The 21,792-nt window shown below is 33.4% G+C and overlaps 1 protein-coding gene across 43 annotated transcripts in view; it reads left to right on the top strand.

Moving 5' to 3' along the window:
• The window catches only part of NRXN1 (neurexin 1), a 1,160,645-nt gene that overhangs the window by 404,254 nt on the left and 734,599 nt on the right, over positions 1-21,792 (top strand). The window lies entirely within an intron of this gene.

Raw genomic sequence — 21,792 nt, forward strand, 5'->3', positions numbered from 1 at the left:
TATTTCCTGCTTCCACTTGTTACTGATGTGGCATCTGGCTGGAACAGAATGTGGCTGGATGCAGAAAAGTTCAGGAAAGCTTCAAACATTCCAGCTGGCTTCAGTGTGAGATGAAAATATGACACGAGAATAGTTGCCTTCTACCTTTTTTGTCCTGATTCTTTTCTATTAGGTTGCTGCAAAAGTAATGACAAGAACTCCAATTACTTTTGCACCAACCTAACAGTATGTTGTGAGTCTTACAGTTTCTAGAATGTGTCAGCATCTTCCTGGACTCAACCTCTGTATATATCTTTGTGGAATGCCTGGAATGTTCCCTGCCTTTTCCACCTGACTTGACTCTTATTTCTTCAAGTCCTAGAACCAAACTTTCCCTTTCTAGGGAAGCTCTTCGAGCATGCCAGTTGAGTGTCTGCCCTCAAGGCACATTTCAGTTTCCTTCCTAGCTAGCACTTTGAACAAATGTAATGGAATGATTTGTTTAATGTGTGATTTAGTATCTGCTTTCTCTCCTTAGACTGGGAATCATATAAACAAAAGCTATTCTTGATCTTACATTCAGGCAATAGCTTTCTTTGAGCTCTGTAATCAAATTGGAATTTTACTTTTAAGCACAGTAAAGTTTAAAAGGGTAGTAGATAATAACAGAAAAATTCATTTATATTCTGAAAAAGCTTATTTGGTTGGATCTTAGTTCTTGTGCTCATGTTAAAATTTTTAAGTAATTATAAATACTTCAACAGATGGTTAGCATAGGACAGGCACTGTCCTATACTATATGTCAGTACAGGACGGGAAGTGGAGGGTGAATAGGTCATGGCGGCCTTTTTTTTTTTTTTTTTAGTTTAACTTTTCCTTTTTTGCTGTCTAATCATCCTCTTCGGACTTCTGCTTCTTGGTATCAACATTGTCATCCTCATCATCTTCAGCTGCTGTCCCATTCCCTGAAATCCAGTGTAAACAGTCACCATGACAACTACCATAACATCAAAAGCCCCCTGCCCTCATGGAGCTCACATTTTCATGAGAGATGTAGACATAAATAAATGTGTTATAGTTTAGGTAATGATGATTGTTATATAGAAAGAAAAATAAAGCCAGGTAAAGAGGTAGACCGCTGCAGGTGCTATTAATTCTAGAGGTGGCACTCTTATTTTTTATATATTCTTATATTATTTATTTTCTCTTAGAAATAAAGATTTAGAGAAACTTTTAATGTAGCTTATAGAAAAACACTGATTTCTGGGATGTGTCTTTGAATATCGATTTTGAGACACATTTTTAACATATTTGAATTTCACATGTTATTTTCAACATCAAAATTACTGCTCCCAGCAACACTGTTCCAGCCAGATGCTGCATCAGTAACAAGTGGAAGCAGGAAATATTCTGAAATTGGTCAATTTATTTAGTGACTGGGGTAACTCTTGGCTGGTGGAAAAAGACATTTTGTATTCAGAAAGTTTGAAATTCTTTAGGTGGCTTTCAAAATTTTATAAATGCATAATGATATGCAAGATCAAACTAAGGAGAACCAGAGCATCAAAAAATCAAGAAATTTATTTGGGCTTGCTTTGAAAAAGAAATATATATAAAAGAAATATACATATATTCTATATATAAAATAAATATACATATAAAAGAAATATATGTATATGTATATACATAATATTTATTTTCTCTTAGAAATGAAGATTTAGAGAAACTTTTAATGCAGCATATAGAAAAATATTAAAAAAGTATATATTTATATGTGCATATTTCTTTTATATGCCTATGTAAAATTGATATATATATTTATAATTATATACATAAATATTAATATATATATACCTGTAGATACTCTGTCATACTGAAGTGGTTGAATTTGCAAAATTTTTATTTACTGAGTTATTGGTGAGTAATAGTGAAGAATTTTTCTTTAATCTGGAGAATAAATTAACTAAAGAGATTAAACTTGGAGGAACAAAGTTCTAGTGAGCTGGCATTGGAGAATTTTATTTCATTCGATAGCCATTCATCAGGATGTTTATTCCTTCGTTTCTGGCAGCAGGGTCATGGAGATGAACCATCCAGGACTCACTTGTTTGTTCCCAGTTAATTTTTTTTATTTATTTCTTTTGCTTTTGTTAGTGTTCTCTGAAATTTATAGGAATCATTTCTTGCTATAATTTGAAAATAGTATAGCTTGAACTCTAATAATATGAATATACTCTGGTAGAAAAAAGCTATCTTTTTCAGATCAGCAAAAATAATATAAAAAATAAATATTTTACCCCAGAACTTAAAGTATTGTAATAAAAAAATAGATATTTTTATTTTCAATTTAATTAGCAAAAATAATTAGCATGGAAGTCTAGAAAAGGAAAGCAAAAGTTATTGACTAGAATTTCTCTCAAATAATTACATATTTCAAGTTAATATAGATGTTTAAATCATTAAGGGTTTTTTTTTCCCCATGAAGATTCTAGGACTATAAAAACCTTACCTGAACATTAAAAAATACTGGTTTTATGTAAGTTTTACATAAATAAAATAATAACACTTTAGGGAAGAGTACAAAGCAGAACCAAAATAAGTGGGATAAATAACTATGGGCCTCTGAATAGGATGATTCAAATTTTAAAATAAGTTATAGATTTAGGGAAATTCAATTCACAGCCTCAGTTTGGGGAGTGGGTTAGGGACTTGACAAATCATAAAACTGATATGCAAACATAAATGTTTATGAAAGACTAATTTTTTTTGAGAAAAGTAACAGTTTAGGGAAGTTACCAACATGATACAAAAGGTACTACAAAACAACTATAATTAAAACAGTCTAGTTCTGACACAGAATGAGACAAAAGGTATTTATAGAATATGGAGTCAAGAAATTGATTTAAGTACATAAAGTTTTGTATCTGTTATATATGATGTTTAATAATTACATAAATGACTTAACACTTAATAGTATTGGAAGAACTTATTATATATGTGGAAATGTAAAATTAGGTTCCAGTATCATACCATTCATATTCATATAAATAAACACTAAATGCATTGCAAAATTATAGAAATACTAGAAGAAAACAGAGAAAAGCATCTTTATAAATTTTGGAGTCAGGATTTTTTTTCTTTATTATAAATAAAAGCAGCTTGCCATAAAGGAAAAAGTCTGATGGAACTAATTTATAACTTTAAAGAACAAACACATAAAAATTGTATACAGAAGTGAATTGTATCTGAGGTCAGGCTCCATGCTAATAATTTTATAAGTGTCAACTCATTAACCTCTGAGTAAACATTACTTTTTTCGCATTTTATTGAGGAGAAAATGAAGGATTAGAATGTTTAAATAGCCTGCCCCCAAAAACAGTGATAATAAGTAGTCGAGTGGCAGTTTGTCTCCTGTGATTCTGGAGTCTGGGCTATTAAACACAGCACAAGGAACAAAATCAAGATAGAAATCTATTTAGGCACTGTATACATTTGCAGTCAAATTTATTCTGTAAAGAAAAGTTGGCAGTCACATAGGATATATTTCAAAATGTATCTTGAAGTTTTACTTCTCATGTATTCAATATAGTAGTTTTAAAGAATCTGAGGCCACTTTATATTATTTTAAGATCTTGTTTGATACAATTTGTTGGAATATGTCTCACAGTTAAATAGAATATAACTTAGTTTTATTTCCTTGAATAGACCATCTACTCTTTGACAGGTAGTGCAAACAAACCCTTTTTACAAGAAGCATTTTACCCCCCACCCCACATATTGGTCTATTTGATAGGGAGGAATAATAGAAATGTCTAGTGATAGACCATTTCCATTCCTATTTCCTCCTCTATACTAAACCTGAATAGTGCTTTCCAAATGCTTAACTCTGCAGATTTCTACATTGAAATGATTACCTTCCATTTCAGAAGATTGCATTGTTCAAAATAATAATATTAATAACAGAAAAAGATGACATGCAATTGTCCCTAAATCCATGTCAGGCAATAACTCATCACTCACTTTCAGATAGACATTCTAATAAAATTATAAGGAATTTCTTTTCCTTTTTCCAAGACCTTTTATAAGCTGGCCTGAAACAAATTTACTAACTTCATTTGCCATTATTCTTCATGATGCCCACTTAGTTCTAGTCAAATTTCATTAATAATTTTATTTCTCACATCAAAACCTTCACTCCTTTTTATATTCTACTCTGGAGGATCTTTTCCACAAATATCCTAAATTTTAAATCTCTCCTTTTTCTAGATGTTATCTAAGTTTTGCCTTGTAATGAAATGTATTTCAATACTTCGGAAATTTTTTCTTCTTCCTTTTAAGTTCCATAGCCTTTTATATGTCTTGTCTCCCGCTTCACATTGTAAATATCTTGTAAACTGGATCTCTGTCTAATTCACCTTTGCCTTCTCCAAAGCAATTAGCATGGTGCCTCATGCATAGTAGGTCTTTAATATCTGTTTTTTGATTAGTGAATGCATTAATTTTTCAGGGCTTCCATGACTTACTTTGCAAGCAATACATTATAAAATAGTTCTTACAATTTTCAAGTAAAATATAACAATTTATGTATTTTCCCTTGAGACTTTATTCTGTCCATTACATGTCCACGTACAAATCTTGATTCAGGGAAATCTGTGGGATTGCATACACGTACATATGTATCAGAGAATATGTTTTTTTCAGAAAGCAGAACCAACAGCATCAAGAAGGGTAAATGCAGATGCAAGAATTCAGTGGCTGTCAGGGAGTTCTCTATAGGCAACACCTACAGCAGCATTCAAAAGTGCTTTGGAGGCTCGGAGTGGCTATTCTGCTGAATAACTAAATATTCTCAGAGCCAAGATTCACGACCTTGAGCACAGCAGATCTTTTCAGCTGAATATGATCTTATTCCAAGACAAATTAAATTATTCTTCCCAATCGCCAAGAAAACCTCAAAAATTTTAAACCATTTTGCCCTAAGAGATGCCTCAAATCTATTAAGGCTGCCCACAGCACCAAGAGGCCACAGAATGCAGGGGAATTGCTGGGAAGCATAAAAGTTTCCATTTTGTACAGAATTTTGATGTCTCTGGGTTGTATGCCAAATATAAAAAGAACTCTGACCTGAGGTAGCAAAGGAGGAAGGGCTTCTTCTCCGCCTTCCTTGAATCTGAGCTATATGGGGAATAAAGGATTTGTTTCACTGAAGAGAATCATACATATTGCCAGAGCCAGGGATGTTCGATCTTGACCCACCTGCCTACTCTTCCATTTTCTCTCATTCCAGCTTCTAAAGAGTCTGCTTTTTAATTAGTCCAACATATAACAGCAAATGAAGTAAATAAGGAAGAAACTCTTTGTCGTCAAATTGAAATACATGTAAAAAAAACTCAAGGAAAAATGTATTAAAGGCCTTGTGAAGTGGCTTTTAGTCAACATTAGGCGTGTTTAAAATCCTGAGCCAACTGTTTATTAAGGCAAAGCAGCAAGGGAAGCAAAAACCATTTCTTTGTGCATTTGTCTATTAGAAGAAGGAAAAGCAGCTTAGACACTTATAATTTCAGTCTGCAGTGTACAGATGTGTCAACTTGCTATAGAAAGATGAGCTTATCCAAAAAGTTATTGATGGATGGGTTGTCTACTCTTCTCACAAATCGTTTCAGGACTAGCTCTTGCTCTGTGTGTTTATTTCTTTATCTGTTTATTTTATCCCAGGACTGTCTTCAGTGACCTTTTCTTTAGAATATAGTATCAACTGTTGCCTTCTTTGAATGTTTACATAAGGTTTCATTAGAAATACTTAAAGCATATATATTTGTATAGTGAGTTTTAAAGATTGGCTACAATTTCAAATTTAGAAAAACTGGAAAACAATTGAGTTTAGCTAATTAGAGATTTCTCTGTATTTGGGGAAATGTGATTGTCTAAGGCAGTAGCAAGATACTATCCTGTATTACTCTCAGATGATTGGAAAGGCGGTATGTAATATTGGCATAGGTATTCATTCATATGGGATTCAGTATTCATTTGTGTGGTTTTGTGTAAATATTGGCCCTTACAAGGAAAACTGTGACTTAAAATCAGATGCTTGCAAAGGTCAGTCTGATAATATAACATCTAAGCATATATTAATTGGGAAAGCAGAGAAGGAAATGCAAATAAGTGTTTCTCCTTTATAAGAGAAAATATTCCAGTCTCCTGATAAGTCATACAAGCAATATGCAAATTTAAGGTAAAATTTTACATACATCATATCTAAAGTATAATTTTAGCTTAAAGAGCCATAAGGTTTTGTAATATTATTACACTAATTTTATGCAGTTATAGAGCCACAGATATTCCACATTGAATGCCTAGGTCATACCTCCCTAAACTCTGGATTTTTACCGTTTCCACATATTAGAAATCACCTGAGAATCTTCTGAAAATCCCAGTGCCAAAGGAATACGGTGACAATTAAAAGAGAACATTGAGGTGGGGCCTGGACCAAGGCATTACTATTTTATAAGGCTCTTTAGTTGGTGTTGTTTTGACGTTAATTTGGCAACCTTTATGAATACTGGGTATTTTATCACATCACCTTAGCCTGATATACCTGGTAATTGTTAGCATTTGCTAATAATTAACTTCTTGTCAAGATTATGACAAGTATTTAATATAATTTTTATTACAAAATTATATAATAACAGTCTATTCCTATTGTGGGTAATACTATCAAAATAAAATCTATTGTGTTTTTAAGTAGGAATATTTGAGTCAAAGACTTATAATAATAATATATAAAAAGAGACTGCAAAAAACAAATTTGATGATGAGAAGCTTAACATAATTAGTGCAAATATGGTGAGGTAGTTGGGATGATTACTTCACATCGATATTGTAAATGAGAAATATAATAGTATTGTCTTTTGATATAAAATTTATAAAGCTATAATTTTATATATTTTCTCTAGGAGTTATAAAATTAGGTATCTGGGAAAGGGATCAAATTAGGATGAAATGTCATGATGAGAAAATAGACTGTTATGCATTTTACAGAATGAATATTTCCATCCTGAAACTGTGAAGATGTCCATTTAAACTTATCCAAAATAGCATTAGAAATGCAGAAAAGTGTCTGGGCGCAGTGGCTGTAATCTCAGCACTTTTGGAGGCCAAGGCAGGCAGATCACTTGAGGTCAGGAGTTTGAGATCAGCCTGGCCAACATGGTGAGACCCTGTCTCTACTAAAAATATAAAAATTAGTCGAGCATGTTGGTGGGCAACTGTACCCCAGCTACTCCAGAGGCTGAGGCAGGAGAATCTCTTGAACCCAGGAGGTGGATGCTGCAGTGAGCTGAGATTATGCCACTGCACTCCAGCCTGGGTAATAGAGCAAGACTCTGCCTTAAAAATAAATAAATACATAAAAATAAATGCCTAAAAGTGTGATAGGGAATAGGATTTGGTGTCATAAATCCAAATTATACTCCAAGGCATTCATAAGCTGAGTGGTTTTTGCCAAGTCTGTTCACTTCTCTGGACCTTCATTGTCTTATGCATAAAATGGAAAAGTTGAATAACATTTCTGTTTTCCAAAGTTTGGGTGGTGACATTAGTGGATTGTGAAATCAATTTAGAAGAATTTCTTCTATCAAAAGTAGAAGAGTGTATTGAGGGTAGAAAGCTTAGGTATTGTCTATGTGTCCTGGGTAACTGGGAAGCAATTTTTGAAAGCCCTTGAATAGAAGACCTCTTTACCTTGTATAGTTTTGTGAATTGCTGTTACGAAAGAAGTATAGCATGGGGAATGGAGGAGGAGGCAAATGGGGTACAAAATATATCAAATATTCTGTCCATATACTGTCAAGGAAAATGATATTTAAAAGGAAAAATAATTTGTTTTAATATGGATTTGGTTTACCCATAAGTAGAAAAGAAAACAACAACAACCAAACGCAATTACAGCCTGTGAATGTGGAATGTGTGCTATCCATGAGACCGGAGAACCCTCACTCTGAGAAGTGAATGGATGTATTGGGAATTATGGCCACGTATTCAATAAGTGATATTATTCAGTTTGGCTAGAATGTTCTCTAACCAATGAAATTGCTTCCAAACTAAACAGTGAGAATGTGCTTTGCTTTTTGATTGCTTCTGTTACAATTTGTCTATTTCATTGCATAATTTGTGCTATTTTTTAGGATGTGAGTTCTTTCCATGGAGAATAAAATGAGAAAAGACCTATTACTTTACTAAAAATCAAAAACAAAAACCCCAAAACATTGAATTGTAAGCTAAACTGGCCACTGGAAATAACCAGAAACTAAAAAATAATAATATGTTAGCAAGTGATCCACTCCAACATTATTAAAGCAGAACTGTGGGTAGGAGGGCTGGAAATATGCTCTTGTAGAATGTTTTCCTGGTGATTCCAATGATCATCTCTGTTTTGAGTCAACTGATCTAGAGACCACGTTTCTCATCCCAGCTTCACCTGTGCGCCAGAGAAAATCTCATAAATTTTGTGGATCTCCTTCTTCTAACTATAAAGTTTATAATTCTGTGTTTTGCTTAGATCACTGACAAAGATTCATAATTTAAATAAAGCTTGTCACAATTCTCTGAAATTTATTATTTACCTTGGATTCTAAGATCTAAATTTATATCAAAGGTAAAACTAAAAAAGACATGGTAATAATTTCATCATCCTGGGAAGGATTTTTTTAAATTCTAGGTCTAAATACTAACTTGTTAACCTGCCAGGTCCTAATGAATAATTAGGCTATTTCCTCACAACCATTATTCCCCTGCGTGTCCCTGCTTTATAATCTTGCCCCCTCCTCCCTATTCTATCCACAAAGACTGATCTGGGAATTGGCTTGTAACACAAGTAGAGCCATCCAAGTTTTCTGATTTAGGGAATTCAGTACTTGAAAAGAATTAATTTGAGTTCACTGAAGCTGAATTGTATGAGTGGTACAAGCCTAGATGAGACCAAGAACTGTGAGTTCAAGAGTTTGGGTTTACCCAGAGTATCTTCCTCTCCAAGAATGGGTGGTTTAGCAATTCCTTCTATTCTGTGAGTTACCTCAAGTCTTTCTCATAAATTTTGTGTGTTTGCACTTAATATGGAACTCTGTTGAACTTGGGACAAGAATAAAACCCTAATTAATCCATCTTATATAATGAACTGACTTCTCTCCTATGCATCTGGAATGGTGCTGGTTTTATACTACCCTTGAGATAACTGAGAAAACAGTACTCATATCAGATAAGGAATATGGAATGAATAATGCTGAACTAGAGAATGTTGATTATGTTTTCAGTACAGCTATGATAGACAGGATAACTCGAGGTTATGGAAGACCCAGAATATAATTAATGACAATAGTTTCCTATCTTTATATTAAAGATCCTAATTTAAAAATACCTGAAAATGCAGGGTAACAGAATATCTATGTTCATTATGTTGAAGGAAAGTCAGACTTAGTTATTTACCGCTCTTGGACACATAGCACCAACCATAAGATGAGGAAGTGAACTTAGGGCTTCTAATTTCAAATTATGGACTCTATTCCTAGGAAAACACTAGTCAGTATTGACTGATCCTTCTACACTTTTATTGGAGAAATATGTATAATCTCAAATTAAGACTTCCAGTATGTAATATTAGCTTTCTCTTAAAATATTTTATTTTTTATGCATATATATGCATTTATATGAAGAAGTACTTTAAATTTGGGGACAAATAATCAAAATCAATCTGTAACACTCTAGCAAATCTGTTGAAGGTGTTCTTTTCTGGGCTGTGGAAGAAAGGTGATTAGGAATAGGAAATTTACATCTAGTAGGATGTGAACTGTCTTTCCATATTCCGTTGTCTTTCTGAATTTGTAAGTCCTCATAGAAAAAGAGGAGAGCTAGTTCTAGAAGCATTAAGAGGTAGGGGTTGCTATAGGAAGTTCCTTTTAAAAGCAGCAGGCATCAGAAATCTTTAAAGACATTTTAACTCTAGCGTATTGCCTGATTTTGACAGCAGGAAAGCAATTGAGTTTGGCACAGAGTTGGGCTTCAATAAGTGTTTATTGACTGAATCAGTGAAACAGTGGCTCAATAAATCAAGAATGTTATAGAACCAAAGAGTTTTAGAATTGAAAGAAACACTGGAGATCACTTAGTCGGACTATGTTACTTTGCCAAAAGGAAAATGAAGCCCAGTGAGGCTCAGTAGGGTGGTCAAGGGCAGAGCTGAAAAGTGTCCAAAAAGAAACCAGTGTTCCACTCTCATAATTCTTAGCCTGAGGCATTTCCCTGAGCAAATTAAAAAAAAATAATGAGCATTTTATAAAATTATTTTTCAAGTCACTCAGGCACAAACTTGTTTAAAAGAATAAATTATCAATAGAAACAGGAACTTTTTTCTTTCTTTTTCTATTTACAATATGTCCATGTCAGTCATTCTTATGTCATGAACCTTAACAAAGTGCTCCTAGGATTATGTGATTTTCTGGTTAATAAAACATTTGGTTAAAAAAGCTGACTTTTTAAAACTGCTGGGTGGTGTTTTTAAATGTAGCGGTTACTTTAATAATAATGATTATAACATCTAACATTGATTGTCCACCATATGTTTAATGGAAATTTTTCTCATAAAATTGTTGATTAGAACCGTCTCAAAGAAAAGAATTTAGCCTTCGTTGTAAATGGAACATCCCCAAACTGGCCAGTTATCATTCTCAGCATTTACTAGAGGACAGAAACACTGACCCTTCAACTACTTCTAACTCCCCATTTCCCACCTTCCTTTTCTACCTAAGAAGTGAGGGAGATAAGCAAAGAGTCTTTAAGGCATAGGCCCTGTGAAACATATTATTAATAAAGAGGTGTTTTATTTTTTTTTAACCCAAGGTAATGGAGGGAAAGAACTATCACAGAATCACATGTAGAGCTTGAGTATGCCTGCAAAAAATGAAAGCTGGTGTTCTGCATTCCCATTTGTATGCATCAGACTTGCTGGCCTGCCCCATACTTTTGTGAGGAGGAAGGAGGACTGGCAGGGTAGAAAGAGGGGACAAGAAGAATTTAATCTGTACTCTCAACATTTGGTGGAGCCAGAATGCCCATAGGCATGGGTAAAGGAGGTATTCCTTTGAGGCTTTGGCTTGAGCCAGCTAGCTAGTATTACTCACAAGAAGTCCACCTGCTGGGCCAGGGGATTATAATTGTCAGATGCTGTGGGATATTATGCGAAGGTTAGAGCTAGGAGATGAGCTGAGGGATGAGCCAGATGAATTTCTCCTTCTCATGTTGTTGACTGCTGTTGGGAGGTCACACAGAGCACTCATGAATCTACCACATGACAGGTATCAGAGGTCAGTAAGGGTGAACCAGAGGAGCAGGTAAAGCCCACAGAAAAGGACTACATGAATAACTACTGCTCTTTTCTCTTCCCCCCATCAGCTCCATCCCAATAAACTGGAATGGACAGGTCTTGAGGAGGGGTGATGGTGAGGTACCTAGAGATATATATCTTCTTCCTCCACTTCAACTCAAAACTATGACATGACAAACTTATAAATTACCCCAAACTTTTAATAACAAATTGACCACAAGTTCGATGATTCTACCCAAGATATTAAGAGATGGAGAAAAGAAATAACAATGTTTAAAAGCAGTAGATGAAGAAATATAACACACACATATATATATATATATATATATATATATATATATATATATATATAAATATTCTATTTATGTCCCACAAATATATCCCATGGATTGACAGTCTTTAAAAAACTTATTATACATACATTGTTTAATCCTTACAACTACCCCATAAAATAGATCCTAGTATTATTATCTTCATTTACTGCTAAGAAAACTGAGACTTTAAGGTGATTATTTATCCAAGTGCTCATAATATGAGTGGGATTTGAACCCAGGTGTGTATGACTTCATGGCCCATATTCCTATGTTCTGTGACTTCATAAATGTTGGACTCACTGCTGTCACTTCCATGCCTACCCAGAGTTTATATTCCACACAATGGCCAGACTTACCTTTTTTGGATGTAAATCAAACCATGTCACTCCCAAAACTACAAAACTCTAGTAAGCTTCCAGTTGTGCGTGGAATAAAATAAAAAAGTTTGACCAAAATTTAGAAGGACTTAAATGGTATAGCCCCATCCCACAGCTCTGATTTCATTGTATTTCCACATTGCACCAGGTCACCGTGCTCAATGCCCACTGGATTATTTTCTATTCTTTCTATTCTTTGTTCAGATCTTCCCACAAGCGGTTCCTCAGCATTCAGGTCTCAATTTAATTGTCATTGTCTCATAAAGCTTTCTCAATAATCTAAATCAACTTCCCTTTTCTAGTTGTGCCACTCTCACTGCCCTCTAGATTTGCTTGCTCAGTATCACAAATAACTCACTTATACTTCACTCACTTACGGTGATCTCTTCATCACTGGTTCGATGTGAGTAGAATCTTATTTGCTGTTGTATTTATAATATCTAGAGTAGTGCCTCCCAGTGGGCATCTAATATATAATTGTAAAATGAACAATAACCTCCTTCTCAGTGATAATTTTAGTATTAGATTTGCATGTGTTACCTTTGGATTCAATGCTTTTTCCGTGTTATAATCAAACACATGCCATAGGTTTTCAGTATCCCTTCTTTTTTACTTCGAGTTAAAGAATGGTATTCAACAATTCATGTGTTCCTATTTCTTACTGATTTTAGTGTATACTGACCTACTTCTTTGCATTATTTTAATAACAGGTTAGCATTCCCTCTGAAAACAACAAAAACCTTGGTCAAGCCTTCTATGAAGCAGAGGAATGGCGTTACAAAAGTGTATTTCTTCCCATCCAGCATAATTCCTCATTACATTTATCACATATGTATTACCCTCTCCTCTACTTAAGATACTGGGGATATCAAGATATTAGATTTTTCTTTATTTAAAAAAACTGCCATTGTTTGTTTTAAAACATAGGAGACTTTGAATTAGCAGTATATATTAGAATCCTCCATTTCTAAGTGAACTTTAAAATGTTCCAAGTTCAAATAACTATAGTAAGTGGAAATGTGACAGCCCAGGCCCATTGGTTTTCACTGAATCAAGTTACATCCAGAATGCATGATAGTATTCAGCTGCAGCAGTATATGAACCAAGACATTTCTAGAGAGAACCATAAATGCAGTTGCATGAAACTTGTTAAGTATATCCACTAATGATGATGATTGTTAGACTATACCAGGAATTGTACACCCTTTACATTTATCCAGAAGAGTGGCACTAAGTTTACAAAACCATGGAGAATTTTACTGTAATACTGCTTAAAGGTAAAACATGTTGAGAATAAAAATTCAGAGATTACTTCCAATGGTTTAAAGCCTGGACTCTCTGCAGGGGTACATATTAAATAGATATTTGACACATCTACACACCGATCAGAGCTCTCTGATTCTATTTTTCCCCTCAGGCTTTTTATTTCCAATGAAAAGATGCAAAATAATTCATCCAGATGTTTATTCTTTAAGAACAGTGCAATGATATCAATATATTTTGCCTTTAATACTTATTTCAGATATGAGAGACACAAAAATGTCTTTATATTTCTTAAAAGATGCTCTAAATTGCAGCAATGTAAGAATCTGTTAATAACAACAAGACTTTCATGCTTTAATGTATAGTCAAATCACCTTGGGGATCGGGTCACAATACAAAGTTTGCATCAGTAAGTTTTGGTGGGGGGGTTTCTTGAAATTCTAAATTTCTCACAAGCTCTAAGTGATGCTTATGATACTGTCCTTCAGACCACACTTTGAGTAGGAAGTATTGAGAGAATTATTTTGTTAAAGCAATTTCACTTTCACCAACTCTTTCCTCTTCCCTGTGAAATTTCTCCTTTGCTCTGCTGTTACCTTCCAAGATGCTATCATTTGCATATATCAAAAATACATTCTATAATTTAGAACAGTATACAAGATGGCCACAATATTTGAATAAATTAAATTATAGATTTTTAGATTTAGAGACACCCCAGTCTGATTCTAGGGAGAAAGAAGCAATTGGCTATTCTTTGGGATTTGTTTAAATAGAAAAATTGCTCAGAATATATTGCCTTGACCAAGCTGGTAATAAGATGATTTCATACTTAAATTTATTTACTTCATATCTATTTCATAAATGAGTACTGTTTATAATTACAAAATATCTATACATCTCCTTGAATATAATTATATTTTTAAAAATTACTTATTAAGTCATTAATTGGCACCTAGAAAATTTTAAATTTCTTGCAGAGAATCTTTATAAAGTCCATATTCATGAAGCTACTTTTTTTTTTGAGATGGCGTTTCGCTCTCGTTACCCAGGCTGGAGTGCAATGGCACAATCTGGGATCACCGCAACCTCCGCCTCCTGGGTTCAGGCAATTCTCCTGCCTCAGCCTCCTGAGTAGCTGGGATTACAGGCACACACCACCATGCCCAGCTAATATTTTGTATTTTTGGTAGAGATGGGGTTTCACCATGTTGACCAGGATGGTCTCGATCTCTTGACCTCGTGATCCACCCACCTCGGCCTCCCAAAGTGCTGGGATTACAGGTGTGAGCCACCGTGCCCAGCCCAAAGCTACTTTTAATTTTGATTGTGTTAATGATTTTCTTCAGGTTAAAAAATGCTAGCATCTAGTTATTATAGATTACATTGTTGGGACTTGAATTTGAGTCAGGCCCAGAAATTGAAATTTTGCACACCTAATGAATGGCCAGGATAATTTGTTCATTACTTTCCCTCTGTGCCTCATTTTATATGTAGAACTGACTTGTCAGTCCAGCCAGGCACAGAATGGCCTGTTTGGTACCCAGCACTTTGGTGATTTTAATAAATGCAAATCAGTTGCACAATGGGATTGGAAAATTATTGCACTAGAGTTTTGGAACATGTCCTATTTTCTTTTAGAGAAATATGCTCAAATTTAAGCTGCACTTAGTTTTTGGTAATGAATTAGAAGCTCATTTTATGGCAATATCTGGAAATTAGGAGGAGGCTGAGACTGGTATCGAGTGTAAGGATTATATTCTGACTTTTCCTCAGTTAGTTATGTGACCATAGTTTTGTCTATTGGGCCTTCACACTGTTCATCTAATAAATGAAGGCATTGAACTAAATAATATATAAGTCTATCTTACCTTTCATATTGAGTGATCTCGAATATGTCATTAAGAGTCCTGGCTCATCTTTTGAGTTATTTGATGGAAGCTTGGGAGTTTATTTCTGGATTGGTCTCAAGGTTTACCTACATGAAATAAGCCTTGGAGAGTATTTAATAAATCTTGATTACCCGCTGCAAAACAAGGGAAGTTAGCCTCAGAATTTACATATGTTGAATCATAGTTGGTAATTTTAGAATGTCTTTTAACATTCTAATAGGCAGAAAATCTAATGAAAGAGTGAACTCTTCTCCCTTGAAAATATAATATTTTTTCTTATAGTAATCAATTTATTGTTTTAATTTCTAAGTTACACAGTTTGTGACAAATAAGAAAATACTAAATTTCTTAGGGACTGAGGATTTAATTTGATATGAATTTCAATAAGCAGACTTTCCTTTCTGCTTTTCTAAAGTTGTTTTATCTTATAGCAGAGAAAGCCAGGCTTATTTATTTTAATGATGCAAACTTCTAATGTGTACATCTGCTTGGCCAAGGATGTTTTTGACATGATATTCTTGTATATTTGACTTCTAGAATAGAAAAATAAATGGAGAAGGGCTCTCACACAAATCTTTCATTCATTTGTTTTTTAATATATTGATTTTAGTTTATTATGTTGAACACAATCTTAGAATTACATTATATGGTAAAACCTTCCAAACCTGTATGATTTGGGATTATATATATGAAAAGCAATATAATCAAGAATAATAATACTGGCTAGTTTTTTTGGTATATGAAAATCGCCTGACATTCTTCATGTGACTGGGGACAGTGGGACTTTGTTCTGCTCACAGGCATGCTTGTCCTTAGAATGTAGGGTAATTTCTTTGCAAGTTATTTATTTGGTGAATTTAGAAGATATAGAGGCACTGGGTCAAATCAATGAGATTATATTCTATGCACAGGTAATGCAAAGGAGCTTTGTCCTAAGAATCAATTTCTGTGTGAACTTAGGAAGTCATTTAACCTTTCTTTGTTTATCATTTTTTCCCATAAAGTAGAAATCGGTGATTCTTGATGTTGAAAGCAATCCATTTGTTCAATCTACCATCTAAGGATTGAACACCTTGTACAACATCCAGTGCAGTGGTTCGGTTATGGTTAATTTTTTTTTCTGTGATTAGAAGTTTGTTTTTATAGCAAAAAAAAACTTAAAGTTGAACTTATTCTCAAAAAATTAGATGAGCAAGAACTGTGGATTTTCTTCTAAGTTATAGAGGGTTGAAATGGAATAGAACTGAAATTCCACGCATCCTCTTAAATCCTTTCCTCTAACAGTATGGAAATATAAAACCAATTATTGTAGAGTATTAGAAAGATGCTTTAAGTTTTTAAAATTTGCTTCTTCTCAATTTTGCTATAACATTTCTATGGTTAGAAATAGAGACTCTTTTCCTCTTGATATCAATCCATTAATTAACACATTTAAGATACAGACCTTCAAACAATTATTACCAGTAGCATATATATTTATTTTTTGAAATCTTATGAAATTACTCTTAAGAGCAAATGGCAATTAAATGATATTAATGCTCATTGAAAGTTTTAAAAAGTGACAATTGAAATTATTACTGTTGGTTTTATTTTCGCTTTTACTATTAATAGTGGCATTAATAGGAATAGTCTTTCTCATATCATCCTATTTATCAGGAAGAAAATACTTCATCAGTTGAATTCATTTTGTGCTTCATCATCCAGATTATTCAAACATTTCATTGAAATATAGTATTTATGCTAATAAATGTGACGTGCACAGGTAAATTAATTTTTTACACACATAGCACACCCATAAGCAACACTTACATCAAGAACATTAATTGTACTCCAAGAATTCTACTCACAACTATGCCCTCTCCATGTCTACCAAGAGCAGCTACTGTCTTCATTGACAACAACAGAGACTAGTTGTGCTTGTTTTTTAAATTTCTATATAAATGAACTCAGAACTATGTTCTCTTTTGTGTCAGGCATTTTTTTCACTCAGTATTATTACTGTGAGATTTATATGTATTTCTATTGCAATTGCAGCTCATATATTCACATTGTCATTTAATATTCTACTGTGTGACTAGACTGAAATTTATTCATTCTACTATTAGTTGTTATTTCAGTAGTGTTCAGTTTCAGGTTATTCTAAGCTGAGTACCTCTATAAACAGTCTAGTATGCTATTCTAGTAACGTGTATATTTTTTTGTTGGATATACGCTTATGTGTGGAATTGGTGGATCATAGCATAGGCACAAGTTCAGCTTTAAAAGAGAATGCCAAACAATTTCACAAAATAGTTTTCATCAATAATGTATCAGAGTTCTAGTTGCCCCACATCATCTGACCTTTGACACTGGATTTTTTTTTTTTCATTGAATTCATTCTGATGGAGTGTAGTAGTATTTCATTAGAGTTTTTGTCTGCATTTCTTTGAAGATAGACTTTTATCCTTTAATGTCTATTCAAGTATGTTATCCTTTTCTTCCCATTGTCTTGTGTTGTGCTTTGTTGTTGTTGTTGTTGTTGGTTTGTATGAGGTTTTGATATATCCTGATGTAAGTGTGTATTGACATTTACATGGCTATGGCTCTAATTTCTTTTTCATTTTTGTTGTTTTAGCACATATCAGAAATATAAAAGTTATTTGGAACTTGTATTTAAAAATGGAAATAGACTTATTCTTTAAGTGTTCAACAGAAACACATATGTAAACACTGCTGCTTAGTATTTGATATAGAATAGCACAAAGCTTACAAAGACTGTAAGGAAGAAAATAATTAGATGAAACATAATCTTATGTTGTGAAAAACAGAGTGATTTTTGTATTTTCATGTTGTATATATGTTCTTTCATAAAAAAGAACATAGTAAGAAATATTTTCCTTCCTTAGATTTATGTCTCATATATGTCATTTTAAAGTAATTGCATATTACACAGAGTGAATTTTTTCTAAAACTATGTGCTTGCCTTTAATGTAAATTCGAATTGCTTAAATTTGGAATTAATGCAAAAGAAATGACATATTTTCATTTTTAAGTATATCATAGTGTTAAAAAGACATCAATACCCATATGACTTCAAAGTTTATGATATAGTAAATTTCAAACTGTTTATTATTTTTCTCCTTGGGCCTGCCACATTATTTGGCAAACAGAACCTTTGTTGAGATTTGTTCTGAGTTATGCAGGTTTAAATGATGCAAGATGTCTTGGATAAAATTCTACAGCCTTCTTACTAGACCAAACCTCTTCAAAACTTTGTAATTTAGTTATTTAAGTGGAACCTTTCTTAATATATTACATGCATCCCTGCCTTTTTAAACTGAGTAGACTAAAACACAGTTATAATTTTCGTACTAAGACATATCTTCACAAACTGTTTATCTTTCTTTCTTTCTTTCACAATGCTATATATGACTCCTTTCTGACTCACAGGTGGCCTGGCATATTAAACAGAAACTGGATTAGTAGTCTCAATCCTAGTCCCACTTCTGTTACTGACACATTTTATGAATTTGAGGGTCATTTAAACTCCATGTTCCTCACTTTCTTAATAATGTAAATTAATGGGTAGGGCTAAAAGAATGTCTTTAAGGCTCCCACTGACTTGGAGTTCTATTCTACTTATTCAATGAAACTGTAAAATTTTGCAAATATCATATTCCAATAAGTAGATCTCTCGTGTGTGTGTGTGTGTGTGTGTGTGTGTGTGTGTGTGTGTGTCTGTCTGACAAAATTTATCACAGATTGCCTCTAAATTAGGTTCTTCATCACGTAGAATTGATTTTTGGAAGCAAAAAGGATGTAAAGACCCAATTTCACTTGTCTCTTATAGATAATCGATTGTCCCAGCAACCTTTATTGACTACTGTATCTTTAGCTAACTTATCTGTAATGGTAGATGATATAAATTGTTTTCATATATGCTTATTAGTATGCACACACACACAGATATATATATATATATATATATATATATATATATATATATATATATATATATGAATTCATACACATTTATATATATGAACCAGAATCCACTTGACTACCTATCATCAAATGAGTAGAACAGTGAGCAATGAGAAATGAGTTGAAGGAATTGGCAAATATTTATTTTATTGATCATGGTTAACTGTTTTCTAAGGACTGAGATCCAAGTTCTTTATAGGATGTAAAATTCCCATGGGATGGCATAATGCCAAAAGAAGCTTATTGCAGTTGGTCAAATTTTATGTTATCAGCATCAGCAGTGTATAGAATGACTTTCAGTAGCCTTGGCAAAGGGTGGAATTATTCTCTTTTCTTCTTATTTTATGTCAATTTGATGTCTATGAGATGATATCTGAATATAGTTTTTTTTTAACCATTTCCTGAATGCTAATAGGATTGAACATCTTTTCATTTATTTATAAGCAATACATATCTGTTTTTCTATGAAATTGCATTTCTTTTGTCTATTTTCTCCATCAGTTGTCTTTATTTTTGTATCAATTCATTGAGGTTCTTGGCATATTTTAAATTATAATCCTAGAATTATAGGACTCTAATTAAAATAAAATGAAAATATTTTCTCCATATTGTTATTTAACTTCTTGCTCTATGGTATTAATGATGAACCAATATTCTTAATTTTAATGTGGATGAATGTATCAATACAGCTTTTTACCTCAGTATCCCCTCATTTTACCTATCCTAATGCATTTTCTTAATTCCATAATTTTGTAATAAATATCCATCTTTACACAGGTAACTTCATCTTCTTTCTCTGGCATATCGTAGCTATTTGGGACCCTTTTTGTCTCATAAATTGTGAAGAATCAGGTTTTTACATTTATTTTTAAAATTTTTTGAAATTTTTATTGAATCTATAAATCTATTACGTATGTTGAAACATTGATTGTCTCTAGTATACAGAACACTAAATTCTTTCTAAAGTATCTTATTAAGCCAGATAATTTTTGTAGATTAGTCTTTCAATTTGTGCAATATATTTACTTACATGACATGATTTTCTTCATTTATAATCTTTATGATGTTCATGTTTTTCTTGTCTTCCTGCATTAGCTACAATGTCAAGTACAGTATTGAACAGAAATGTTGACTATGGGAATCCTTGTCCTGTTTCTTATCTTAAAGAGAATATTCAAGATTTCACAATAACATATGACTTATGTTGTTTGTTTTACATCATTTATCACATTTATCACATTAATTAGGCAAGCAGAAAGACATTTACTATTTCTCACCAACACATCAACTTTACCAGATGCCTGCACAGTATTTTCTCATTGTATTTTCACATTCATTCTGAAAGAGTGGCATCTCTAACCATTTTCAGAAACCGAAATTTGAAAAGCTCCATAGTTGTTCTAGTGACAGCTAGTGGCCAGCCTAGAATCCAAATTCATATTTTGACCCACGTTTTGCTCTCAGGATAATATAGCTATGCTTGTTCCTAATATTGAACCACTTGCCATATTGGACAGACCAGGGGAGCAGGCACCTGGGCTATAAATATCTGAGACAGTAATTAAGTCCATTGTATTCACTTCATTATCCCTAATGACTAGTACTGGGCTTAATCTTTGGAAGGTGCTCAGCCAATATTTTGCGTGTTTGATCAGAGAGATTCACTATTACATATTGGGTTGTCCTTCCTGTGACTCTTACTCAGAATTATTTGGCCTGACTGGCAGTCTTGACTAATAATTTGCTTATAGTCAGTGACTAATATTCTAGGGCTCAATTCTTTGTGAATATCTCTAGGTGCTCACCATGTTATTTAGTGTCATGGTTTGAGTATCTGTAGCCACTGATGGCGTTTTCTACATCCAGGAAGGCAGTTCATCTGGCACTGATGAGCTGAAACTGATTTGAGCTCTGATTCCAGGACATGAGTTATTTGACAATTAAATGAAAATAGTCCTGAGATTAAAAACCTATTACAGGGGAAAGCATAACACTTGCTGGTGCATCAACCCTCTCGTGGTCATAATAGTGATAGGATGTCGCCAGTGGGAGAGATTAAGTTTTTCCAGTACCTTTTATAATTATATGTTTATCATTTATCAGAAGCTGATTCCCAACCATACTGTCTCATTTTTCTTGGCGCAGCATCGTTATTATCTAGAAAGTCAAAGAGACTTATGCCTTACAGTTTTCTTTTGGTTAAACTTACTTCATCAGTGAGAGAAGACTGCTCTTTCCAAATAGCCACCTTTCTGTTTGATCTGCCTAGCATCTTGTGAGATCTACATTGTTACTCGTAAATATGGTAAAGACTAAGATACGTAGAAAATGTTGAGACTTCATGTATATGCTATCCCCATGATGATGTGCTAGAATTTTTACCAATGTTGTAACGGGCAGCCCTACCATCTGCTCAGCTAGACCAGGGAATGAATCAGTAATCCAGCTGACTCCATTAGACTTTCTACCGCTACTCCTTCCATCCAGAGAAAAAAAAATACACGTGGTCTGTAGCAGATCTGTTTATTCCCAGACCAGATTCTATCTTTCTTTTTCATTTCTCCTCACCAGATAATTTGTTATGGTCTCTCAATAATAAAACTGTTTGTCTCTTCATTGAAAAAGATCTTTGA

The sequence above is a fragment of the Callithrix jacchus genome, chromosome 14 (genome assembly GCF_049354715.1).
Source record: "Callithrix jacchus isolate 240 chromosome 14, calJac240_pri, whole genome shotgun sequence".
Lineage (NCBI taxonomy): Eukaryota > Metazoa > Chordata > Mammalia > Primates > Cebidae > Callithrix > Callithrix jacchus.